The sequence below is a fragment of the Macaca thibetana genome, chromosome 15 (assembly GCF_024542745.1).
Source record: "Macaca thibetana thibetana isolate TM-01 chromosome 15, ASM2454274v1, whole genome shotgun sequence".
NCBI lineage: Eukaryota > Metazoa > Chordata > Mammalia > Primates > Cercopithecidae > Macaca > Macaca thibetana.
In genome coordinates this window covers 43,471,420-43,498,606 of record NC_065592.1, presented here as the reverse complement: position 1 = coordinate 43,498,606, position 27,187 = coordinate 43,471,420, and the positions used below count along the sequence as shown (strand labels likewise).

The following is a 27,187-nucleotide window of genomic DNA, read 5'->3' as shown; positions in this document are numbered from 1 at the left end:
GTTGAACCCGGGAGTTGGAAGTTGCAGTGAGCTGAGATTGTGCCACTGAACTCCAGCCTGGGCGACAGAGTGATACTCCCATCTCAGAAAAAGCAAAACAAAACAAAACAAAAAAGAAATTAAACCTAAAAAGGTTTAGTCATATATTACTTGGGACCTGCCATGTAGTCTTGGTGGGTTCGCTTGATATAGTGAAGGTGCTTACTAGCTGCATACTGCTTTTCATAGGTGCCAATTGACAGTGAGTAGATGGGAAAAAAAACCCCTGTATTCTCAGATTCATTTGTCCCCGTCCTCCCCCACATCCTGGAGTTGGTGCTGTGATACATTCCTCAATAGGAGATTACTGGGAGGCAGTTGGCAGCTGCATTCCATCCTTACCCTGTAACAGAGGGTCACTGTGATCGCTAGAAGTTTCACTAACACAAAGAACAGTCCAAGGCCCGCTTAAGTCAAGGTAGCTCTTAAAAACACAAAAACCAAAGACTTCCAGATGAGGCTAGAATTCCATTTTGCCCTTCATTTCTACACAAATAGGCAAAATTAGAAGTGGAACACTCGTGTTTATCTGCCTCCAGGTCGGAGCATCATAGGGGAGTAGAAGGAGCAGTGGCTTGGGATTGCTGAGAACCAAAAATAATGAGCAGTTTCGCCACTGACAAGGCATACAACTTGAGGCAGGTGCCTTCATTACCAAGGCTCATTTTCCTCATCTATAAAATGGGAATAAATAGCATATTCTTCACAGGGCTGCTGTGAGAATTAAATGACATGCACCGTAAATCACTTAGTCCAGCACCGTGCATAGAGAAGGCCCTAAGTAAATGGTTGCTATTGATCATCATGATTTTTTTTTTTTAAAAACTATTTGGGGTAATGTTCAAGGGCTTAGCATAGTAGACAGCTGTTATATGATATTTCTGAAATCCTGTTTGATGTCCCAGCTGTCTGGTGGAGCAGTCTTGGAGCACTGGGTCTTCGTTTCAACTCCTGTTTTCATTGTATCCTTTTCATGCGTCTGTATTTATATGCTATAGAAAGTATGGCACAGTTTTTTTTTAAACAATAATGAAATATCTTCTGGCCCTTGTTTATTTTCATCTTGTTTCCTACTATTCCAGGCACTGTGTACTAGGAAGAGATGATAAAGCACCTTCTTTACTGTAATATTTTAGTGGTGTGTATTTGCAATAGCATTTTGAAGAACCTAATTCCCAAGAGTCAGCCTTCAATGCTTTCTGTTAAAGAAAAGTGCTAGGCTCATAAGATAACTTGACATCCAATATTTTCATTATTTATTGTAGTTTTAATTTAATTCTTTTCAGTTTGCATGTTACCTATTTTTGTTTAGAAAATAAAAAGATTTTCTCACATGTATCCAAAATGATAGCCAGAAATTGGTGGAGAGGGAAGAAGGGATAAAGAGAGAAGGAGTGACTGACTGATTCTTCATCACAATATTTCATATCAGGAAGGCGAAGAATGAGTAAGTGAGGAGGATAAAGGAGGCAGGGGACAGGAAAGGCCTGCATTAGGGTGGACCTTCATTAATTGTTCACGGAATAAAGGAGTGAATTGTAACAGGATTTTAGACTAGGAATTTCCACAGAGAATTCAGACACAGCTATCAGATACCCAGAGTAATGGGACAGACCACCCAGAGTGGTTAAAACAGGATTTAGCAGAAAGTGGTTACATGACTCTTGCACCGTCATCCTCACCAAGGGTCGAAGGATAGAATGACTGGAGGCTTCTGAAGAGGATTTGTTTGGATATCATATAACAGCTGTCTACTATGCTAAGCCCTTGAACATTACCCCAAATAGTTTTTTTTTTTTTTTAAAAATCATGATGATCAGTAGCAACCATTTACTTAGGGCCTTCTCTATGCACGGTGCTGGACTAAGTGATTTACGGTGCATGTTATTTAATTCTCACAGCAGCCCTGTGAAGAATATGCTATTTATTCCCATTTTATAGATGAAGAAAATGAGCCTTGGTAATGAAGGCACCTGCCTCAAGTTGTATGCCTTGTCAGTGGTGAAACTGCTCATTATTTTTTGTTCTCAGCAATGCCACTGCACCTTCTACTCCCCTATGATGCTCTGATAAGAGCATGGTGTGCTAAGTGCCGCTCGTGGGCCCAGGGGATAAGGAAGGGGTGTGTGGGTGCCTATCTCACCTCACTTCAGCGGGACCACTCACAGCTTGAGCTGTGTCTCCTGCAGTTGGGGCCCCAGGGGACTGGGTCTGACTCCCGCCCTGGAAATTTACAGGAAAAGAGCAGGGCTGGCTAATGCTTTGGCTGCGGAGCAAGGAGTAGCAGCTGCTTCAGGATTGGCCAACACTCCCAGAATTTGTTCAGGCAAAGAATGCTTCAGGGAGCAGATATGGGCCCCAGTAGGGGAGAGCCAGTGTGGGAAGCACCTTAGATGCATTTACGAGGGAGTGAATAGGCTCCAGCAGATGAGAAGCTGGGTGAGGGCTGCTGGGATTTGTAGGGCCTGGGGAGAAATCTCCTGAACAGGATACTTTTGCTCAGGTCGAGGGGTCCTCAAGCGAGAGCTCACAATAGTACCACATAAGAGGAAGTCAGTTTGACACAACTGCTCAAAACCTCAGCCAGTTGTTCTGCTGAGAATGCATTCATACTCAGGTGTAAATCAGTTGCAGAGTTGGCTATATGCTTGCTTCCGGGGACGTTTTTGCTTTAACACTAAAAGTGCCTGAGTTTAAAGGAGTAATGCTTTCATAGTGGATTATGGGTATCTGAAGCAGGCAAATGCCACGGGAGATTTCCTTAGAAGGAGCTGCCCAGCTCCCTGGGCGCCATATTGGGTATGCCCCTGAGTTCTGGGCACATGGGTGGCGGCTGCTTATCTTGCCTGAGACAGTGAATCGAATGCATGTTGTTAACTATAAGATGCTGTGCAAATGTAAGCCAGCATTGTTATCATTTTGCTTTAATAGCTGCAAAGAATTACCAACAGAAGTGTAAACTCTTAAAATGCTAATTACACATGATTACAACAGATAATCTGCTGTCCTTATCAGATTATCTTATTAGAACTGGAATTTCTTGAGCATCCCAGAGGGTCAGAAGCAACCTTCACACATCAGAGAGACAAAGTTCTAAAAACCGAACGTTTAGTCCCTCACAGGGCATTTCTTCTTTTTCCCTGTCTGCTCCCACCTGTCCGGAAGCATTTCTGCTCCAGATCCTATCAGTCCCACCTTGCAACTGAGGCAGAAACTCCAGCCTGGCCTGAGCTTTTTTTGTGTTAGAAATGATAAGAAACAGCTGTCCTCGGATTAATGCCATCATCTCTGTTATGATTCAGCCATTCAGCTTGTGGCAGCAATTGCGTGTTAGATGAATGTCTTTCTAAATTCAATCACCCCAAAATAAATACATTGCAGTAGTCTCATTAAACAAAATTGGATGCAAGGAGAGGATGGGACTGACTGATAGGAAATGAGAAAGAAGTAGGATATTTCAAAGCTGCAAGCAGCCAATTGCCCTTCAGAAACCTCATCTAGGCCCTTGTTCAGCTTTAGCACATTTAGTTAAAAAAGAAAAAAAAAAAAAAAAAAAGAGATGCTTATGTATGTGGTAATACTTTCTCCAAAGAGTGATCTTTTAAAAAATGACATATGATAAAATAATATATATTCATATGAATATATATTATACAAAATAGGCAGATATGCAGATCTCACATACGACATTTAGTATAGATTAACCTGCTGTTCAGTAGATCATTGGAATATTTTAAAGTCTGACCACATGGTAGACACTGTGTTGGGTGATGAGGGGATGTTGCATTCATTGATGCAGTCATTCGTGGAGGTATGTGTGCTGAGACCACTGTGTGCTGTGTCCTGTTCTTATTGTTATGGGTACCACCATGAATGAGACAGCCTCTGGTTGGGAAAGGTGCCTGGAATGGGATATGAAAGAAGATGGACAAAGATAACTGTATGTGTTGAGAAGTTCAATGTCTTAAGTGCCATAACAAAGAAATACAAAAGACTCATGGGAGTGTAGAAGAAAAAGCAGTTGTTTATCTCTTTAAGGAAACAGACATTCTTCAGGCAAGGGGCAGCCTTAATGCTGAACCTTGAAGTCTGTGAAGAGTTTCAAAGTAAAGGCCCTTCTAGGCTAAGGAAACTGTGAACAAAAATGAAGATTATACATTTTGGCAAGGGGCTGGGGACTAGAGAGCACAGAATACAGAGGGGAGTCACAGATATGGCTGGACACACCAGTGACAGCCCTGCATGCTGGGCCAAGGAGTTTGAACCCTATCCCTTATTCATTCGAGAGCCATTGCAGAAATGATATGATTAAAATTGTGCACCAAGAAGCTTAATGCTGTAGCAGGCTATAGACAGAATTGATTGAAGGTAGGAGGCTTTAGAGACGGGAGTCTACTAAGACCATCGTAAAAGTTCAGGCCAGGGATAAACAAGGAACCAAGGTAGGATTCTGACAGATAAGCACTGGAGAAACAAACATTAATTATTAAAAGGGAAAAAAATCAATGAATTTATGACTGTGGACATTTTAGGCTCACTACGTTCCTTGTGGTATTAGATTTATTTTTGCAGATTAGGGTGATGTGGGAGAGGTGCGTATGGTTTGGGGCCCCAGCAGGAAGACAGGATCTAGCTGAGGTGATTCAAGAGATGGTAATGAAGGCACTGCTTGCAGAGGTGTGGACCAGGTCAAGGGAACCAAGAGTAGGAAGCTGTTAACATCCTTAAGGGAAAAGGCAAGGAAGGAGTAGTATCAGTTTCTAGTGAGAGCTGGAGCCATAGAGCAAGAGCCACCCAGCAGGTGCTATAGTCTAGGAAGGACAAATAAGGGAGTGGGAAAAGAACTAGCCCTATGTCTCTTAGTTACTGCCCTTTATTCTCCTGCTGGCTCCTTTCATTGGTCAGACTCACCTGAAATGTGACTGCATAATGCAGTTACAGAGGTGGGCCTCTCAGGACACAGAGCAGGAGACAGGAGACAATGGGCAGAAATATACATGAGGGAGAGGGGAAGGGGGAGCAAATGGAGACTAACCAACCTAAGGTGCTACATTCTGCCATATTTTTGCTTTTATATTTCATGTCTTGGAGCTTCTTAAATCCTAAGGATTTCAAACAAAGGGGTTTCCCTCAAAACCTGATTCCAGTTCACACTCTTGAAAATAAAAGCTAGTAATAAAATCTAAATAATGAAGGGTGAGGGGACATAATTTAATTTTAGAATCTCAGTTTATCTGTAGATTCGTTATATTAATTCCTGCTATGCCCACTCTCTATGATTATTATGAAAAGAAAATGAGATACAGGAGTAAAACTTTTTAAAATTAATTTTTGGTGTAAGTCACTGAAAGGATGTGAGGGATTGTTATCCTCATCTGGGATCATTCCACTTTTTGCTTTGGTACTTTCCACCCTATCAGCACAGTGCCTACCCAGAGGGCTGTTCAATCAATGGCTATGGCATTGAATTAACTTGAAATGAATTCTGAACACATACACCCTTTCTCTCATAATCCAGGCATGATGTCTTTCAATCAGTTTTCTTACTGTGAGACTTTTTACCTCCCTTAACATACTATACCCTCTAACAATATGTCAGAAAAAAATGAAGACCACTCAGGGTTAAAGTAGTAGAGAAATATTTAACTTCTTTCATCAAAGAAAAATTTCTTCAGATATTCTTGGAGTGAGACATCATTAGTAGCTTTGACTAAGTATCCCAAGTCTGAACACGGGATTTCTCATCTGAATGCACTAGTTTCCTTTCACAGCTTTCAACAGCTGCACACACTGTGATTTGGAGGAGGTAGCAGTTTGAAAGATGAAAAACTCTTCAAAGCTGTTTGAAATCGCTAAATCCCATGCATGAAAAGACTCAGTTCTTGCACTGTAATTGCTTTTCTTGGTCTGATCCTCAGGGATAGGCCCTAAATGAGATATTAGGGTTGTTCCATCTCTAATACTGATGATTTTGCCTCAGAATTCAGGTCCTTGATTTTCTGAAGTGCATTAGATGAAATGCAGGCAGAGAGCTCCCTGCCAGGAAGTCATCTGAGGGAAGTCTTCCGTACTGCTCACTTCCTCAAGCACAGGTGGACGCGCAGGAGTGTTCCCCATTTGCTGGTCCCAGACATCAGCACAAATAAATGAAGCCATCTAAATGACTCTGGGACCCTGGACATTTCCTAAGTGCTTAGAGGGTCATCTGGTCATGGACCTGTCCCAGGGTCCTGTTGACATAATTGCTTTAAATTGCTTCCAAAGCCAAAGGACCTGGAGAAAATAGGTAAGGAGCTGAAGGAAACTACAGGTGAAGAGCATGGAGAAGAGAGAACTGGGGTGTGTGTGGGGCAGGATGCAGTTCTCACCCTGCAGCTATTTCAGGGGTTGGAGAGGTGCATCTCTTCCAAAGAGGAGCCCTCCTCGTGTCCACAGCTTTGCCCCTCCAGGCCCAGGGCACTCCTTCCCACCTGGGTGGCTGTCCGCAGCGCCTCTCAAAGAGGGGTCTGCAGATCAGCAGCAGCTGTATTACCAGTAAGCTTGTTAAAAATGTAAATGAGGGCAGGAGCGGTGGCTCACACCTGTAATCCCAGCACTTTGAGAGGCCACGATACTAACCTGGCCAACATGGTGAAACCCTGTATCCATTAAAAATACAAAAATGGCCGGGCACAGTGACTCATGCCTGTAATCCCAGCACTTTAGGAGCCCGAGGCAGGTGGATCACCTGAGGTTAGGAGTTCAAGACCAGCGTGGCCAACATGGTGAAACCCCGTCTCTACTAAAAAAAAAACAAAAATTAGCCAGGCATGGTGGCAGGTGCCTGTAATCCCAGCTACTCGAGAGGCTGAGGCAGGGAGAATTGCTTGAACCCCAGAGGTGGAGGTTGCAGTGAGCCGAGATTGTGCCACTGCACTCCAGCCTAGGCGACACAGCGAGACTCTGTCTCAAAAAAACTAAAACTAAAAATACAAAAATTAGCCAGGTGTGGTGGCACAAGCCTGTAGTCCCAGCTACTTGGGAGGCTGAGGTATGAGAATCGCTTTAACCTGGGAAGCAGAGGTTGCAGTGAGCTGAGATTGTACCACTGCACTCCAGCCTGGACTACAGAGACTCAGTCTCAAAAAAAAAAAAAAAAAAAATTAAATGAAGGACTCGGCACTTTGGGAGGCCAAGAAGGCAGATCACTTGAGCTTAGGAGTTTGAGACCAGCCTGAGCAACATAGCCAGACCCGGTATCTGGCGGGGGGTGGGGGGAAGAAAGCTGGAGGTGGTGGCATTCACCTGTAGTCGTAGCTACTTGGGATGCTGAGGTGAGAGGATCACCTGAGCCTAGGTGATAGAGGTTGCATTGAGCTGTGATCGGGCCACTGCATTCCAGTCTGGGCAACAGAGCGAGCCCTGTCTCAAAAGAGAGAGAGAGAAAATAAATAAATAAATAAATTATGGGCTTTACCACATACCTACTTAATCAGAATCTTTGGGGTGTGGGGCCCTGAAATCTCTTTTTTAGCAGGCCCCTAGGGGATTTGTGTGCACTTTGAAGTTGGAGCAGCCCTGGTTTAGAGTACACCTGCTTTGCAGGTGATCATAAGTGTGTCTTCATTCCCTTTAATGTAACTGAGCTCCACACATAATTGGGCTTTTGTAGTCATTGCCAGTTACTCCACCTCCGAGGCGATCTTTGCTGACTCAGGTTTTCCTGCATTTCCCCAGAGCTATTTCTTTAGGCTCCTATGGTCCTGCAGAAGCATAATCTTTTCATGCTCCACTCTTTCAGCTCCAGTTTAAAGTCCTGTGCCTTCCAACTTTAGCCTCTTACCTCAATTTCCCAAGTTGCAGAATTTCCCTCATCTTCCTCCTTCCTGGTTCAAGGGCCATGTTAAATCCCCAGGACACCTCTTTGCTTTCCCCATAAGTTTCATGTTTACTTTTTAATCCTCTACCTTCTTCAATTTCTGAAATAATAGCTCTCCTGACAAAATTGTATTTGTTGCTCTTTATATCTCTGGCACCTTCCTGCATCACTGTGCAAGTAAGTCTTAAGAGTTAGAGTCCTCTCCTTTCATCTCCAGTCATTGTTGGGATTATTGTATTGTTTTATTTTATTTATTTTTGAGACAGGCTCTCTACTGTGTCACCCAGGCTAGAGTGTAGTGGTACAATCAGCTCACTGTAACCTCCAACTACTGGGTTCAAGGGATCCTCCTGCCTCAGCCTGCCGAGTAGCTGGGCTATAGGCCCATGCCACATCATGCCCAGCTAGTTTTTAATTTTTTTTGTAGCAACAAGGTCTCACTTTGTTGCCCAGGCTATAGTTTTCATTTTAAACAGCTCAATTTTATTTTATTATGCCTTCTCCCAAGTGGGTAGCACTTAATCTCTTTAGTTTTGGGATGCTTGGTGGTGGAGGATTCTTTTTTTTTTTTTTTTTTTTTTGAGACGGAGTCTAGCTCTGTTGCCCAGGCTGGAGTGCAATGGCCGGATCTCAGCTCACTGCAAGCCCCGCCTCCCGGGTTCCCGCCATTCTCCTGCCTCAGCCTCCCGAGTAGCTGGGAGTACAGGCGCCCGCCACCTCGCCCGGCTAATTTTTTTTGTATTTTAGTAGAGACGGGGTTTCACCGTGTTAGCCAGGATGGTCTCGATCTCCTGAACTCGTGATCCGCCCGTCTCGGCCTCCCAAAGTGCTGGGATTACAGGCTTGAGCCACCGCGCCCGGCCTAGTGGTGGAGGATTCTTACTTAGGTACTGTGATAAAGTTGCCAGACTTTGGTTGGGAAAATATATAGCCTGTTCAGGCTACCAAGTAATGGGGAAAATGGGAGGTCCTTAAGAATTAGCAGGGCCCACCCAGGCTTAAATTCAACTCAATTTAACAGACATTTATTGAGCTCCTAAACAATGCATAGGACATGTATTAGATGCTCAGGAATAGGACCGTGACTTATACTGGCACGCTTAAAAGCAGAATAAGGCTCAGACAAAAAGGAAAACCTGGTACTGGCAGACCCCAGTTACTAGCGAGGCATGCTGTTTTGCACATAATAGACACTTAAGAAAATCTGTGTTAAATGGTAAAATTAATTTTCAGACTAACAAGCCTTTGCTTGGGTATGTCTTTTCACCTAATTGCTGTGAATTTGGATTTCTGCAGAAGGCTTTCTGTAGTGCGTAATGTTGCAAGGCTGTGTGCCCCAATACTTCCAGCCCTAGGTGTCTTTCTTCTGCTCCTGTGATAATGGATGAGGCAATAGCAGGATGGAGTTTTACTGGAAAATGTGAAGGAAACACTTGGACTCAGGACAAAAGAGAACTTGTAAACATATTAGTCTTTGGGGAAATCTTACTGCAAATTGCTCTGAAGAATGTAGACAGAGAGAAAAAAGAAAAACAGAGAAAAAGAAAGGAGGAGGAGGAGGAAAGAGAAGTCAAGTTTTAAAAGCAAAAAGAAATAATAGTTTTGATGGGATGGATTTGTTTTCTTAATAAGCCTGATGTTCCCAGGAGTCTCATTTGATTATTAGCAACTGTATTTAAAATTTAAATATAAAACAAATTTTGTGGATGTAAAGTGCTTATCAGCCCCTAACCATGCCCCTCTTGGTTGGCAGCTAAGGGAACCTACCTACCTGAGGGATGGCCACTTGATGTAGCACAATGAGGAGAAAGGATTTAGGCTTGACTTTACCAAAATCTTAGTGTGTGATCTTTCGCAAGCTCCTTCCCTTCCTGGTGCTCCAGCGTCTTCCCGATAAGATAAATAATGGAGATCAGGTCAGTGATTCTAAGTGTGTGGTCCCTGAACCAGCAACATCAGCTTTATCTAGGAACTTGTTAGAAATTCTACTATATCAGGCCGGGCGTGGTGGCTCACATCTGTAATCCCAGCACTTTGGGAGGCCAAGGCAGATGGATCAGCTGAGATCAGCAATTCAAGACCAACCTGGCCAATATGGTGAAACCCCGTCTCTACTAAAAATACAAAAGTTAGCCAGGTGTGGTGGCACATGCCTGTGGTCCCAGCTACTCGGAGGCTGAGGCAGGAGAATTGCTTGAACCTGGGAGGCGGAGGTTGCAGTGAGCCGAGGTTGTGCCATTGCACTCCAGCCTGGGCAATAGAGCAAGACTCCATCTCCAAGAAAAAGAAATTCTACTACATCAGAAACTCTGGGGTGGGGCCCAGCAATCTGACTTTTAACAAACCCTGCTGAGAATTCTAATGCACACTCAAGTTTGAGACCCACTGGACTAATCAGTCTACATTTCTATAAATGAAGTAATTGAAGCCCACACAAAGCAGATGTAGGCAATTGAGGCAGATGTTGGTGCTGGAGGCCACTCATTCACAGCTGCTTGGTCATGGAGTGGAGTGGGGGCTGCTCTATATGGAGTGGACTGAGCTGCAGTCCCCATCCTTCCCTTCCTCCAGTACTAGATGACCTATTGTAGGCACACCAATTGCATGCTCGGGGCACTAGCAGTGCAGGGCCACCCACCAACATCATTTTGTCTGGAAAACATTTGATACCTGATGCTTTCCTAAAAACATTAAAGTAATCCTCATAGGAAATATCAGAACTTTATTGGACCTCTTTATATTTAGTTTATAGTTCAGTGCTTTTGAAAAAATGTTGAAATTCTCTGGGCAGGAATGCGGACCTGGTGGGCCTGTATAACCTTTTCAGAGTTTAGAGTGTTTAGAGTATTTAGAGTTCCCCAGCCTGCCCTGCCTTCCTCCTGGCTTCTCTTGGAGGCATGCATTAAGCAACTTACTGTCTTAGTTTTTTGGGGCTGCTATAACAAAACATTGCAGACTGAGTGGCTTATCAACAATGGAAATATATTCCTGACAGCTCGGGAAGCTGGAAGTTCAATATCAGGGTGTCATCATGGTTGGGTTCTGGTGAGGACTTTTTTCTGTGTTGCAGACTGCTGACATCTTGCTGTATCCTCATGGAGTGGAAGGTGATAATTCCAGTCTCCTCAGCCCCTTCATAAGGGCACTAAGCCTATTTGTGAGGGCTTCACCCTCATTCACTAATCACCTGTCAAAGGCCCCACCTTCTAAATCCCCATCACATTGGAGTTTAGATTTCAACGTATGAATTTTGGGGGGACACCATCATTTGGTCCGTAGCACTTGCCATACCTTATTGACTCTCTAAGAAGCACACTTTTTTATTTTTATTTTTTTTTATTATTTTTTTTTTCACACAGAATGGAATAAAACTTTATTCTTTTTAAATTCCACACATAAACGAGATGCTGAAAAAGCCCTTGCCATCTCTGACAGAAAAGCAGAGCAGCTCTGTTTCATGAACGACAGCACAATTAAAGCTAAAATAATATAAAAATAATTTGAAAAAATCCCTTTTACTGTACACTCTCAAAGCAAGAAAGAGAAACAACAGTTTTTTTTTTTTTTTTTTTTTTTTTTTTCTGCTAGCCAGAAAATGTGTTTCTATTCATTTGGGCTTTGAAGTTCAGTGTACCCCACATGTGTGTGTGTGTATGCGTGGCTATGTGCATGGAATCTATGCAGTGTAGAAGCCCCTAATCTTTTCATCTAGTTTGCCTAATCATTAAGCTACTTAACCAATTATAACACTATTATGTCACATTGAACCACTTTACATAATAAGAAGCACACCTTTTTAACTTCTGAGATTGGAATATGTCTTACAATTGATGGTGCCTTAGGTCCAATGAAATGTTGGCACTGTTGATGTTCCCTAGAAGCTATTCTATGTCAGGCTTTCTTTCTTTTTTCTTTTTCTTTTCTTTTCTATTTTATTTTATTTTGAGACAGGGTTTCTTTATTTGAGACAGGGTTTCGCTCCATCACCCAAGTTGGAGTACAGTGGCCTAATCTCAGCTCACTGTAACCTCTACCTCCTGGTTCAAGTGATTCTCCTGCCTCAGGCTCCAGAGTAGCTGAGATTACAGGCGTGGGCCACCAGTCCTGGCTATTTTTTGTATTTTTAGTAGAGACGGAGTTCCACCATGTTGATCAGGCTGGTCTTGAACTCCTGACCTCTAGTGATCCACCCACCTCGGCCTCCCAATGTGCTGAGGTGGTGAGATTGCTTGAGGCCAGATTTCATGCATAGCTTTTTCAGAAGTCTAAAACTTTCTTGTGATCCCTGTGTCTGGAATTAGAGTTCACCATGGACAGTGGGCATCCCGGTTTAGGCATTCTGACAAACTCAGCCAGAAGGTATTTAGTTGGTTCTTTGTAGAGCTCCCATGATTTTGGTGTCTCCTGTTATTCAGTGTAGGGATGAATAGCTTCCTTTAGATAACTTGACTTTTTCCGGGCAATGATTAATGTTCTGGACAGTGTCGTGGTTAGAAAAGGCCTTAGACTCATACCGTGACCTCAAGGAGCTCACATTCTAGTGACACAAAAGTCAACAATTATAATGTAATGTGCTAAGTGCTGTAATGCTGTAATAGAGGTAAATAGAAAGTCCTACAGAAGAAGGGAAAAATTAAGTCTGTCTGCACTTCACAGATGAGGTGATGTCACCTGGGTCTTGAAGAAGAAGAGATCACTGAATGGAAAAGGAAGGGAAGAACAGCATGTTAAAAAGCACTTCGATGTTGAAAAAATGGTTAAAAGCAAGAAAGTTAAAAACAAAATAACAAGCTAAAAAATAATAAAAAAGCAAAAAAGCACTTAGAGTATCCCTACAATGGGTAAATGGCATAGTATGTAAATACAGATCTGGAAACCAGCAGGTTAGGCTGTGAAGCTATGGGATTTGTCGTTATCAGCAAACCACTTGCCATCGCTTAGCATTGAAAGTAACTCTGATTTTCTTGGCAGCCTGGGCGAAAAGAAATGTGTGATGAGTTAAATAGCTTTTATTAACTGATTAAGGGAAGCATGGAGGTTTGTTGAAAGAGACAAATAATTTTCTTAGCAGTAAACTCTAAAGCGTTTCCAATGTGCGCCTTGATATTGGAGTCACTGAACAATACAGTTTAGAATAACACATTCACAAATTCCATATTTCTTTCTTCTTTTTCTTTTTTCAGAGACAAGGCCTTGCTCTGTCACCCAGACTAGAGTGCAGTGGCATGATCATAGCTCACTGCAGCCTCGACCTCCTGGGCTCAAGCAATCCTCCTGCCTTAGCCTCCTGAGCAGCTGGGACTGCAGGTGCATGCCACCAGACCCAGCTAATATTTAAATTATTTGCAGAAATAGGGTCTTGCTATGTCACCCAGGCTGGTCTCAAATTCCTGGCCTCAAGTGATCCTCCTACCTCGACCTCTCTAAAGTAGTGGGATTATAGACATGAGCCACTGTGCCTGGCCTCCGTGTTTCTTTATACTAACTTGAGTAAAAGTTAAGATAATAATTTTAATGATTTTTTTCCTGACAACAGAAGTAATACATGTTCATTACAATACATATACTGGTCATAAAAATAAGAAAAATTACTGGTCATGCCAGTATCTAATGTCTTTATGTACATGGATGGGCTAAACGGTATGTACAATAATGGGATTATTTAACACATCTATTTAAACCTACTTTTTTTAGTCAAAAATATATTGGGAACATTTTTCCATGTCATTAGTTATTCTTCTACAATAAGGCATTTATTGTGCCACTTAATGGATGTACCATAATTTAACAGTATCCTATTGTTGAACCTGTATTCAATTTCCTAATATTCTGTTCAATATGTTGATGAACATTCTTGTTAACAAATCACTGGACCTATTCATGGTGTTTTCTGTATTAGAGCTCTTTAGGCTGTTCATTATCAGAAAACCAAGTTAAACTATTTTAAACAGAAATGGAATTTACTGTGGTAATACCTGATAAATTCAGGAATACACTGGCTTCAGGGATGGCTGGATTCAAGTGCTCAAGCAATGCCATCAAGTGCTGTAGCTTTCTCCTTCTCTATCTCAGTTTTCCTCTCTTCTGTGTAGGTTTTATTCGCAGGCAGGCTCTCTCTCCACAAAGTGGTAAAGGTCGTCACTGGCAGCTGCAAGCTTATGTAGTCTTCATAACTCACCATTCTGGAGAAAAAACACTTTTTGTGACAGCTCCTGCAAAAGTCTCAAGGAAACACTGATTGGCCCAGCCTGGGTCACACGCCATCCTTGAACCAATCATTATAGCCAGGGCTGGAGTACTATAATTAGCCAAGACTGAGTCCTTAGTGCACCTTGTGGGTGGGGTCAGCTACCCTAAAATCACATAGATAAGCAAGATTAGTATTGAGTAAGAAAGGGATGAGTTCTCAAAGGGAAGGATGCTAGACAGGTTAAAAAAATCCCCACAAATTTCCTGAAGATAAATTTCTGATGTGTAATGTATATGTATTTTCTTTTATATATAAAAATATATACATATATTTCTTTCTATATATATATGTATTTTTTTTTTCTTTTCTTTTTTTCTTAGATGGAGTCTCACTCTGTCTCCCAGGCAGGAGTGCAGTGGCATGATCATGATCTTGGCTCACTGCAACCTCTGCTCCCGGATTCAAGCAATTCTCCTGCCTCAGCCTCCCAAGTAGCTGGGATTACAGACACCTGCCACCATGCCTGGCTAATTTTTGTATTTTTAGTAGAGATGGTGGTTTTACCATGTTGGCCAGGCTGGTCTCGAACTCTTGACCTCAAGTGATCTGCCCGCTTCGGTCTTCCAAAATGCTGGGATTGCAAGTGTGAGCCACTGCTCCTGGCCTATTTTTAAAATGCTTCTAATGCATATAGTTAAATTTCTTTCCAGAAATGTGTAACAACTTTCACTTTCACTTGCAATGTATGAGAAAGTTCTTTTTCTTAAGCCTTCATAACAACTGGGCAATACCATCCTATTTTTATATTTATTTATTTATTTATTTATTTATTTATTTATTTATTTATTCTTGAGACGGAGTCTTGCTCGTCGCCCAGGCTGGAGTTCAGTGGCGCGATCTTGGCTTACTGCAAGCTCGGCCTCCTGGGTTCACGCCATTCTCCTGCCTCAGCCTCCCGAGTAGCTGGGACTACAGGCGCCTGCCACCACGCCTGGCTAATTTTTTATTTTTTTTTATTTTTAGTAGAGACGGGGTTTCACCATGTTAGGCAGGATGGTCTCGATCTCCTGACCTCGTGATCTGCCTGTCTCCGCCTCCCAAAGTGCTGGGATTACAGGCATAAGCCACCGCCCCAGCCTATCCTATTTTTAAAATAGTTTTATTTGTATCCAAGTAATACTTCTATAAAAGAAACCAGTGAGAACCAGTGGTGTGCTGTAAACTAGGTCTCTGGGAAAGAAAAAAGGCAGCCTGGTGCAGTGGCTCACGCCTGTATTCCCAGCACTGTGGGAGGCCAAGGCAAGAGGATTGCTTGAGTCCAGGAGTTCAAGACCAGCCTGGGTAACATAGCAGGACCCCGTCTCTACAACCAAACAAACAAATAAATTAGTTGGGCATGGTGGCATGCACCTGTAGTCGCAGCTGCTTGGGAGACTGAGGTGGAAGGATCACTTGAGCTTGGGAGGTTGAGGCTGCAGTGAGTCATAATCACATCACTGTACTCTAGCCTGAGTGACAGAGTGAGACCCTGTCTCTAAATAAAGAAATAAATAAAAGAAGAAGCCCTGAGTTGGAGTTTTTACACATTTCTGTAGTATAAATGTTCCCACCATAATAGAGGTGTTTAACAACAGTATTTAAAAAGAAATGGCAGTCTTCTGCCCCATCTCTCTCTAACACCTTGTTCTTCTCCCCAGAGGGAACCACACTCAATTATTCTCTTTTCTATTTTATTTGCCTCCACATTTCTAAATCATATGCTTATACTATTATATATTAATTTATCAATTTTAAACATTACCTATAGAAATAATAGAAATGTATTTCCTACTATGGTAGGATGAGCTCTTAGTTCTTGTACTGTCTCCCCAGTTCCCACCTTCATCAATCCCCAGATTTAACTGCTTTTGTTGTTGTTGTTGTTCAGTTGATAGCCAGTGTTTACTTATTATGACTTTGCACATTTCCTTCACTGCTATGCCAAGAAGTACATGTCTTATACAACCTTTAGCTTTTCTTTTACAATCCTTAGCTTTTCTTGGTGTAATTTCTCTAGCGTGTTTTTCTCATTTGTTTAATTTTCTCTGTATTTATTACTAGTTTTCCCAAAGTGTCCCAAAATGTATATGATGTACCTATCAACATTTGGATTTCTGCTTAAACACACCAGTGGTTCTTTCCACGCCCCCCGCCCTGCAAACTTCCTTCTCATAGTCCTTCCTGTGCTAATCTGGAATGGTTGTTTTCCAGCCCTGCTGCAATGCACGGCTCTTGTCCTGCTGCTTCCCACTTCCCTCCGACTCTCCTCTATTTTGCACTTCTGTTTTCTGAAACCCATGTCTTTTTTCCTTCTTGGTTTACTCTCAATTTTTTACAGAAGCTCTTGCAGTTGTTTCCTAAGACAAGATATGTGGAAGGTAAAATTTTGGAGACTTTTTTTTTCTTCTTTTTGTTTTAAAAAAAGAGATCCATGTGCAGAACATGCAGGTGTGTTACATAGGTATACATGTGCCATGGTGGTTTGCTGCACCTATTGACCCACCCTCTAAGTTCCCTCCCCTCACCCCCAACCCCCCCAACAGGCCGTGGTGTGTGTTGTTCCCCTCTCTGTGTGCATGTGTTCTTATTGTTCTGGAGATTTTTAAAGTATGAAAATATCTTTATTATGTCCTCCACTTGACCAATTGTTTGGCTGGCTATGAAATTTTAGGTGGAAAACAGTTCCCTCAGAATTTTGAAGACATTGATCCATTGTCTTTTGACTCATTCTCACTCTTCAGATACCATTGAAATTGCCATTATGACAGTGGAGAAATGAGAATTCATTTTAATTTGCATTGAAAATGAACTGCATTGTCCATGTATTGGCTGTCCCCTATGGGTAGCCTCTCTTTTAAGCTTGCACTAACCTTGAAGAAAGCACTCAAAATTTCTTTGTAAGTCCCCTCTAAAGAGAGCCATTTTATATACCGTTAATGTTCAACATAGAATTTAGTCGATATTTTCTAGCGGAAACGGAGGTGGAGATTAGTATTGCCCAGAAGTTGGCATTCAATTTAATTCCTCATTAGACATTCTGACTCCCCCTTTTTTGAACTGGTTTGATGTTTTCTCAATTTTAGAAATCGAAACTGCATTTAATAAAATTCACCCTTTTTAGTACACAGTTCTGTGAGTTTTGATAAACATACACAGTTATGTAACCACCACCACCATAGAGATACAGAATAGTTCCATCAGTCCCCAAAATTCCCCCTTGCTTCTTCGTGGTCAACCCTTCTGCTAACCCCTATACCCTGGCAAGCAAGCACCAATCTGTTTTCTGTCCCTATTGTTTTGCCTTTGTTAAATAAATGGAATCATAGAGAATGTAGTTTTTGAGTCTGGCTTCTTTCACTTAGCATAAACTTAGACTAGAAAAGTTGCAGGGCCATCACTTAATCTCTCCAGGCCCAGCATTGCTCATCTGTAAGACAGGATCTATATCATCTGTCCTCTCTGCCTTTCAGAATGATTGTGAGGGTAGAAGGGCATGCTAGGTGAGAAGGTGCATTGAGAAGTGTAAAATGCTACACAAGGACAAATGGTTGTGCTGATAGTGAGTGAAAAAGGTGTGCCAAGAGAGAAAAGAGATCATTGGGTGTTACCTTTTGAATAACCCACAACAACTGTGGGATTTTAATTCTGATTTCAAAGGAAAATGGTGTATGCTTTTCTTTCTCTTTCTTTCTTTTTTTTTTTTGGAGACAGAGTCTTGCTCTGTCATCCAGCCTGGAGTGCATTGGTGTGATCTCGGCGCACAGTGCAACCTCTGCCTCCCAGGTTCAAGCGATTCTTTTGCCTCAGCTTCCCAAGTAGATGGGATAACAGGTGCCTGCTACCACACCTGGATAATTTTTGTATTTTTAGTAGAGACAGGTTTCACCATGTTGGCCAGGCTGGTCTTGAACTCCTGATCTTAAGTGATCTGCCTGCTTCGGCCTCCCAAAGTGCTGGGAATACAGGTGTGAGCCACTGCGTCTGGCCTGGTTTATGGTTTTTAATGAAAGGACTTGTGTTATGAGCAGTCCATGTCTCTGTGGCCCGGAGAGCAGCCTGATAATGTCAGGGAGGTGGCTGCCCACCTGATTATAAAACTCTGCCCACAGACTTTCAGGAACTGATTCCATTTAGTAAATCTTTGATGTCTTAAACAACTTTTGTTTGTGTATCATCACAAAGAGAGGGGGTCTTATCTTGGGACCATGGTGCAAAAAGTCAAGGATGTCTCCTGCTTGCAACCTCATGGGAGTTATTTTCTAAATCCTTTACCCTTCAAAATTGATAAGAAAATAAGGCCTTTTCAACTGATGGGCTTACTAAAAATTCTGCAAGTTCCCCACTTAGTAAGATCTTGGGTGCTCCCAGGGGAGAGCCATTTCAAACAGTTATAATGTGTTCTAGCACCCCTACTTTGGTAAAGTACCTGCTTCCAATGTTGGCTGTACTTCTTCCTCAAAGTCTATCCTGATCTTCACAGTTCCAGCTCTCCCCTCTCAAAGTGACTTCCTGCTATGAAAGCCCTGAGAGCAGAGGTTCCCCAGCTTTCTCGTTTCATGGTGCCCACAGTAATTTTTCATAGCACCCCCAGGTAAAAATAAATGTGTAACAGTTCCATATATTAAGTAGTTAGATCCAAACAACTTAATAAGCATTGAAGTCCTAATAATTCAGTAGTTGTTTGAAAGAAAGTGCACATACATTTTAAATATTATATTTTTATTTAATTTTAAAATAACCACAGTAGGTTACTAAAGGGATGTGTGTGCCTGTTGGATGCTGTACAACTTCTCAAACCTTGCATCAGGTTGGACGCATTTCCTGTTCCATGTTGGGTTTTGTGCAAAAAAAATCCAACTTTTTATTGGGTTTTTTTTTACAGCGACTTTTTTTTATTACAGGGACTAACGAAAACTCAGCTTTGCAAAGATATGATGTCATAGGAATGTAACATGATCTGAGAACTGCCTGGAGCCAGCAGTTTGCACATGTCCAGTAGATTCTGGGTGTCGCCATGTTTCCCTTGAAAAATTAAATATCCCATTGTAACCCTGGGAATTTGCTGTGGCTCTGCAGGACACCTCAACCCATAGTTTGGCCCTAGAAGTTTTCTGTACCTCTCATGATAAAAAGCACATTCTCCTCCTATCACAGTTATTTGAAGACATACATTATGTCTCCTAGTAGAGCTTTTTGAAGGTCAGGACCATGTCTGATTCATCTCTGGATCCTCCATAACACCTCTCAGTAAAAGTAACTAGCATTTTATGAGCACTTACTAAGGCCAGGATGTCCATACATCCATGGGCTGGATGACTCCAGGGTCCATGCACTTCCCAGGACACTATCCCACCTCACTTAGCACAGTGCCTTACCCATAAGCTCCCAGTCAATTTTACTTGAATGAGTGAATAGAATTGCATATACTTAATTTGGGCCACACCTTGCAAAACAATTCATAGAACCCATTCAGGCCAAGTAGATGCCTCTATACAGCCAGCATGAGTTTGGGGCACAGCACTGGGGCCAAGCATAGCTCTGTCACTTACCTCTGGCCTCAAGCAAATGGTCTAACTGCTGTGTGTTCCTGTTTTCCTCAACTGTGAAATTGGATAACGATGCTTCACTTAGGAGTATTATGAAGGTCAAATGAGATATTGTCTGCATAAGGGCTCCAAAGGACATCAAGGTGGTGCGTGTTAAGGGATTATGGTTCAGTGTAGGTAACACAAATACCATTAATGGCATACCCCTATTCTATGCCTCTTCCTGGTAGGGCTGAAGGAGGAGGGGTGGCTGAACCGAGGACAGAGTTATGGGAGAAGAAGGGGTTATAAGTAGCTGTTTCTTTTCCCCAAGTGACCATTCTCTAGGCACAGACTGAAATTCCCTCTGGAGCTGCACTAATGGACACATTAGTATCAGTTGACAAAGTACCATATGCTCTGAAATGTTCTCCCATTAGGCTTCATGGGAGGTGGCAGGAATTCATGGTCCATTATAGGAAATCTGCCATGATTTTAGCCTTCAGTAAAGCGTACTCTTAGGCCTCCTAGGCTTTGGAAGTTCAGGCTTTGCCTTCAACTACATAATGATGCACAAGACATTACTTATTTTAAGACAGGAAGTCTGTGAAGTAAGGTTATCTTTGTCAATAGTAGACTCATAAAATCATCCTTTATTTTGGAAAAAAAATATGTTTTAACAATGAATTATTTTGTGAGTATTTGCTCTTTGGTTTCAGGTTAACCAGGATGTGTACTGGTCATTAATCGGGATCCAGATTATGATAATAATACATAATGTCTTCAGTGGCATTAATAAGTACATGGTTTTTCATAAGTCACCATGTTATTTATTTATTTACTTATTTATTTAGAGACAGGGTCTTGCTCTGTTACCCCGGGTGGAGTGCAATGGAGCCCAGTAAAATCTGGGCTCACTGCAGCCTTGTCCTCCTGGGCTCAAGCCATCCTCTCACCTCAGCCACCCGAGTAACTGGGACTACAGGAGCGCACTACCAGGCCTAGCTTGTTTTTGTATTTTTGGTAGAGACTGGGTTTTGCCATGTTACCCAGACTGATCTTGGACTCCTGAGCTGACGTGATCTGCCACCACAGCCTCCCAAAGTGCTGGGATTACAGACCATGTGATTTTTATGGAAACTTCCTTTGCAAGAAGTATCATGTCTCTTAATACCAGTCAGTTTGCATAAAACAAAATGAAAGGAAAAAAGGATGAAAGAAAGACCCAAACTCCACCAATTGCAAAAGAAAAGGCAGACTTAAACTGTCAAGAGCTGGGAGTTTCAAAATGTATAACAATAGCTGCCATTTATTGAATGCCTGCAACACCCCAGATCCTGTACTAGGTGCTTTATCCTTACTGGTTAATTTAATTATCACAACACCCTTCAAGGTCAGTATTATCTGTGTGTTAGGATGAGAAAACCAAGAGGTTACATTAGTTGTCCAAGGTCATAAAGCTAACAAGAGCTGGCATTCAAGCTACATCTGACTCCACAGCCCAGATCCTTTCCAGGACATCCCCCCCTGATTCAAAGAATAGGCTGAAACACAGTGTTGCAGTACATGGTACATAGTAACAAAACATGAATAAAGCCTTGTTTTTAAGAAAATCTAGATCATCCCTCCCTCTCCCTATCCTACACCTAAGATAGGAGAGAAACCTTCCAAGATTTTCCCCTGTGTCTGGAGACTGTCCATGCACTGTTTCCAGAATTTAGGGAATGTGTTAGCTGGAGGGGGTCCAGATTAGTCTAGTGCCTCCCCGACATCCCCCAGTTACTTTCATTCAGGTTTACTCTGCTTATACCTGTCCTCTACAAGAGGCTTCTGTTTAGTAGGATTTGAGTTAAATAAAGGATTCTACTGGTCTCTTTTCTACCAAAGTTGGAAAAACACTGACATAGTCCAATTCTATGTTTTATAGGTGAAGATCTCTCGGACCCAGAGCAGGCTTGACCAAAATAACCTAGAAAGGTAGGACAGGTCCTTTGCTCTTTAAATTTTAAATTTCTGGATCACTACAGCAAAACTATTGGGGTGAGAAAGACAATCACCACGGGAAATATGCTCCAAAAGCTGTTTTCACCTGTTGACAGAACAGAGGAGGGTAGCAGAACCAGATTTAAATTCTGACTCCATCACCAACACCAGCTATCTGGATGATCTTGAGCAGGTTACTTAACCATGCAGAGTATCTTCATCTGCAAAAAAGACACATGATACTTGCTTGTTGGAGTTTTTGTGTTAGTATATTAAAAATACATAGCATCTAATAGGTGTTCCTTTCCATCCTTAGAGCCTTCCCATAAGCTGTTCTCTCTGCCTGGAAGCTCTATCATCCTTCTCCCCTTCAGGTAGCTGACTTGGACTTATTTAAATGTTTCTTTCACTAGATTTCTTGGATTTGAATCCAAGCTCTTACTAGTTGAGTGACCAGGGGAGCATTTAGCCTTGGTTTTCTCATTTATAAAGTGGGGGTATTAATATATAACCCATAGGGTTATTAAAAAGAGATAAACTGCTTAGAACAGTGCCTAACAAATATTAGGTCTCAATAAAATGTGGCAAGGACTATTTGTGGGATCCATAATTCCAGAGGGCTCTTTTTCCTCCTTCGGTAAGCTATTCACATTGCCTGGAAGCTCATGACATTTACTCCTTATTCTTGGAGTTCAGAAATGTCACCAGGATATATTTTTAAATATCCATTCTGCCAATCTTTGTCTTTTGATTGGTGTATTTAGATTATTTACACTTAATATAGTTATTAAAATGTTAGAACTTAACTCTGCTATGTTGTTATTTGTTTTCTTTCTGCACAGGGGAAACTCTTGGAAGTCTTCTCTCCCATCTGTTTGTTCCCCATTTCTCACTCCTCGTTTTTCTTTTTCCTGTCTCCCTGTGGGCTACTTGGGCTTTTTTAAGAATGCTACTTTGATTTATCTAAAGTAATTTTGAGTGTATCTCTCTGTGTAGTTTTTAAAGTTGTTGCTCAGGTATTAAACCATACATAAATATCTTACTCCAGTCTACTGCTCCTGACATTTTACCCCTTTCAGTGAAATGCCTGGGACTGGAAGTTCTAGGTGTGTGTTTTAAAATTAATACAGTGTAGAAATTAGAGTCTTTTTTACCTGATAACTCAAGTCCATACATTTAATGTATAGGTAATTCAAGTGCATAAATTTGATCTGATAATTCAAGACTATGGGCTTAGTCTTTTTTTCTGTTATTTTTTGGTTATTGCTTTGTTCCTTTGTTATTTTTCTTCTGCTCCATTTGGTACTATTATTTGCATATCTTCTAGATATTTCATCAATGTTTGAAAATCCTCTGACTCATAATTTCTATTTCTTTTTATTTTTGGCTTGGTACTCATCATTAAATCAGTTTTCAGTGGTGTTCATTACATTTTTCATTTCCACAATTGAAAATTTAAAAGATTGTGTGTCTAACTTTCAAAAACCATTTTTCCTCATTTTGATCGTTTCTTTCTAACCTCTACTTGAATCTCCTTACATTTTTGGTTCTAAAAAGTTAGTTTTTCTTCTATTAAATTGATCTCAATGTGATTCATCTCTTTTAGTTATTCGTCTTGATTGTGCTCCTTCAAGCTATTGACTCCCCTTAAATAATCTCTGATCTGCTTTGGCTACTTCCATCAACGCCTGGGCAGGTTGGGCTTTTGTGGCTTCTTGGGTACCATAGTTCAGCGATCATGAAAGGAAAGAAGGATGCTTCTCCAGTGGCCTGGTGGTGAACAAAGCTACCTGGCTGGGTCCACCAGGCTGAGGTGAGGTGGAAGAGGCTTTTAGGATCTTTGGACACTCCCAGAATTAGTAGAGTGGGGTTGGGCTGCTGTGTGCCATTGTGTAGTTTGTTTATTGCAAGGGCATCTGGTGGAGAGGATTAACAGGGGCTAATATCCACTTGCTGAACTGTGTACCCTGGTGTGGAGCTACATCGGCCCGAAGAAGGAAGCATATTTTCTCATTTTCACAAAGGTGTCTGAGGGGGGAAGCTTTTTTCCAACCCACATAAAGATGCTGTGCGGGCTAGGCGTGACCCTCAGGGGATAGTTTGGCCCACCCGTGACATTCCGTTCTATAGCGGCAGGTGTTGACAGAGTCAGGGGTCTTCCCGCAGAGCTATGTGCAGGAAGCGGGCAGGGACAGTTCTTCCTCACCTGTCGAGGGGCCCTGCTCAGCTGGGGTCAGCTGGGCCCCTCAGGTAGCCCAGGATTGAAAGCCTTTACTGCAGACTCACTAGCGAGGCCGACTACTTCCCAGCTCCTGGGCCTTTGTCCTTCTTGCAATTGTGGACAGTGTGGCAGCGACACTGCCCTTTGCCAGTCCTGCACTAGGATTGTGTGTGTGGAATCTCCTTTGGGCTCTGGCTATAGGCAACAGTGTCCTATGCCCCATTCACTGGATGGCTCACAATTTGGGTCCCCTCAGCAGGGAGCTGGGTGAGAGAGGGGCTCAGGAGGCAGGCCCCCCATCTTCAGAGAAGCCCCCTGGGTAGGCATGCTAAGGTGATTTAGGAAGTTTCTCTATAACACAGTTCTATTGCAGCCATCTTTCCTCCCCAACAGTAGAGCTCTGTTTCCCAGATAAACCTGAATCTGAATCCCATTTGCCAACTCTGTGACTTCATACCAGTCACTTGAATTCTCTGAGCTTGCCTCAGTTTCATCTGTAAAGTGGGGATTGTCATGTGTGTCTTGCATAACTCAAGGAGCTGTTGAGAGAATCAAATGAGATGATTGCTGTGTTTGGTGTTTTGCAAACTGAAAAGTGCTATGCAAAAGTAAAGAGGTGAAAAGAATAGTGTTAGAGAGGGTGGCATCTGCCCCTGGGGGCTGTGGGGAGCACAGTGGCACTGGGGACTTGCAGTCACCCAGCAGATGCAAAGCAGAATGAAGCCTTTGGGAAGTGGCCAGATGTAGTTGTCAAGACCAGGGTAGGGCCACACTCGACGCTGACCACAACCTCAAGACGTGCCTTCTTCTGGGGAGCTGATCTCCCAGGAGCTGAGCCAGCAGGAAAAAAAAAAAAAAAAGAGAGAGAGAGAGAGAGAATTTTAAAAAGAGATAAAAAGGCAAGAGTAATGGATGCTGAACCTAGTCCTATCTTTTCAAACTGTCTCTCAAAACACTGAAAGATTTATCACTTGAGGAATGAGATAAAAATTCATCTGACAAGAGACATAAAGAGCTTGAATATTTTTTAAAACTTGTGATAATCATTCCCAATTCTATACAAATATCTTATTGCCATCCTCTGTTTCTAACTGAGTTGTTATGTCCATTACATTAGCAATAGATTGGAATACCAGTTTTATCAAGGAGCAGAGAATGCAATTAGGAACAGGAAAAGAAATATAAGCAGACGAGGCTTAGATGAGAGCTAAGGAAGCAATCCAGAAATGAGATGTGTTTTCCATCCTCCTGCCCTACCATTTAAAAAAGGTAAAAATAGATCATTTTTGGGAGAATGACTGTGATAAGCAGTCAAGCAAGTTTTGGAGGGTGTTGGGAGACTTATCTCTCTTCACCAGTACACAGATAATGAACTTGCTAGCTCAACTCCCTATTCTTAGTATTATGCAGTGAATTGGACAATTCGTTTTTAAGAAGTGAGCAGTGAATGTCTGCTTTGGTGTCCTCGAATCTTGGGAGTAAGAACATATTGTTTTTATGTCAAATTTTCTCTCCGTAGAGCAACAATCTAATTGTCCTTAAGAGGTAATATAATCCTCATGATAATCACCCAATTTCTTTTGCCAAGAGCAGTACCTCTCTTCGTGACTGTTAACACTTCAGCTTCCTTAATCTCAAAGAATCATTTGGTTTAGAGCTCAGGGTACATTGGTTGTCATCAGGTATAATTGCCACTTCTTATAGAGGAGTAAAGTATAGCTCAGAGAGGTGATGCGACTTTCTCATAGCTACATAGCAAGACAGGGACAGAACTAGGGTCCAGAACTCTAGGGCACTGCTTTTCTACAAGTAGCTCAGCAGAAGTACTGGCATAGATATCAGATAGGGCTGTTTTTAATAACCCTAGTACTCCTATAGTCCCTGAGTCGTGGCTCACCCAAGCCTTGATGTAACTGTCTCATTATATTTCTGCATAAGACCTTGAATATTAAGAACATACAATCAGTTTATGTGGTGTAATAACACTCTCTTCACCAAACCATTTCATCCCCTATCCACTGTGGATTCACTTCAGAAGTCTTAAGTCTGTAGTAGGCACTCAACAATGTTGACTGAATGAATGAATAACCACTTAGAGGCCCATTAAGGAATCATGTAGTTTTTGATCTGAAAGAGACCTGGAAGGTCATTCTGGTCCCATTCCTCCATTCTGCTGAGACTTGAAGAGTGAGAGGACTCGGGTGCGGTGGCAGAGCACTCCTATAGCTCTTTTCCCCTCTGCTTCCCATACAGTGTTCTTTCTTTCACCCATACTGCTTCTCATCAATTTGATCTGGAAGCATTAAAATTGCCAATTTACTTGTGTTCTGGTAAACAAAATAAATATTTCTAACATCTAAAACACTTAACATTTAAAAACACTACTCCATAGAAAATGACAGGGTCAGGGTTTTGTTTTTTTTTTTTAAAACCATATGGAATTTGATCATTCTGAAGAAGAACAGAAACTTGTCTTAAGTCACTGCAGACAGTAAAGCTGAAATTTGAAGCAGTAAATGATTCTATTTTGGGAACAATAGATATGAAGTCAGGAAGAGTTAGGCATTCTAAGAAGGAAGTTGTATAGAAAAGCCAACTATTAAGTCAGGTCTCAGAAGTATTTGAGGGCAAAGGAGATTAATACAGGTAAGGGTAAGGTATGGGCACTTAGCAGATGACAAATGGCATAATCGTTGCCATAGAGAAAGCAAACTTTTAGCTGAAATGGTACTTATGGGAAATAAATTCGAATCTCAGATGTTTGAGTCAGGAAGTCTCATTAGGATGCAACATAGCTTGTCATTATGGGCTATGACATAGTGTCACTAAAAAAAGAGAGACATCAGAGAGGGACAAGGCACAACCACATAGCAATATGAGAAATTTCATTCTTGCTATATCTTGTTCTATATTAATATTAGATCATTTGATGCTATCCCCTCACCAAACATGACTCTTCCGAGTGACAAAAACAGAGATTAAAAGTAATCTATATCCAAATGACAGCTGTTAGGGTAAAACTTGAGAAACATATATATTTTATTTGTTGATTTATTCATTCATTCAATAAATATTTATGGAATTATGGGAAGGCAAAAATAAATAAGACATTGTCTTTCTCAAGAAGGTCTCAAGAAGACAGACATGTAAACAAATCATTGTAATGGGTGTGCTGGGTGCTTAATTTGCTGTATGCTGTACATAAGTATAGCAGAGGCTCAAAGCAAGGACTGAGAAGAGTTCATGGAGGACAAGATATTTTTGACCAGGATTTAAAGGAAGAAGAAAAGTTTGTCCAGCAGGTTGGGTTAAAGGCTAGAAAAACAAGGAAG

The 27,187-nt window shown here is 41.8% G+C and overlaps 2 protein-coding genes across 2 annotated transcripts in view; one reads left to right on the top strand and one right to left on the bottom strand.

The window, feature by feature from the left end:
- TOMM5 (translocase of outer mitochondrial membrane 5) overlaps positions 1-27,187 on the bottom strand; it is a 495,867-nt gene that overhangs the window by 32,891 nt on the left and 435,789 nt on the right. The window lies entirely within an intron of this gene.
- The window catches only part of FRMPD1 (FERM and PDZ domain containing 1), a 108,465-nt gene continuing 102,864 nt past the window's right edge, over positions 21,587-27,187 (top strand). The window contains exon 1 of the mRNA XM_050762064.1: positions 21,587-21,628. The gene's annotated coding sequence lies outside the window, so the exon portion shown is untranslated. The remainder of the gene's footprint in view (positions 21,629-27,187) is intronic.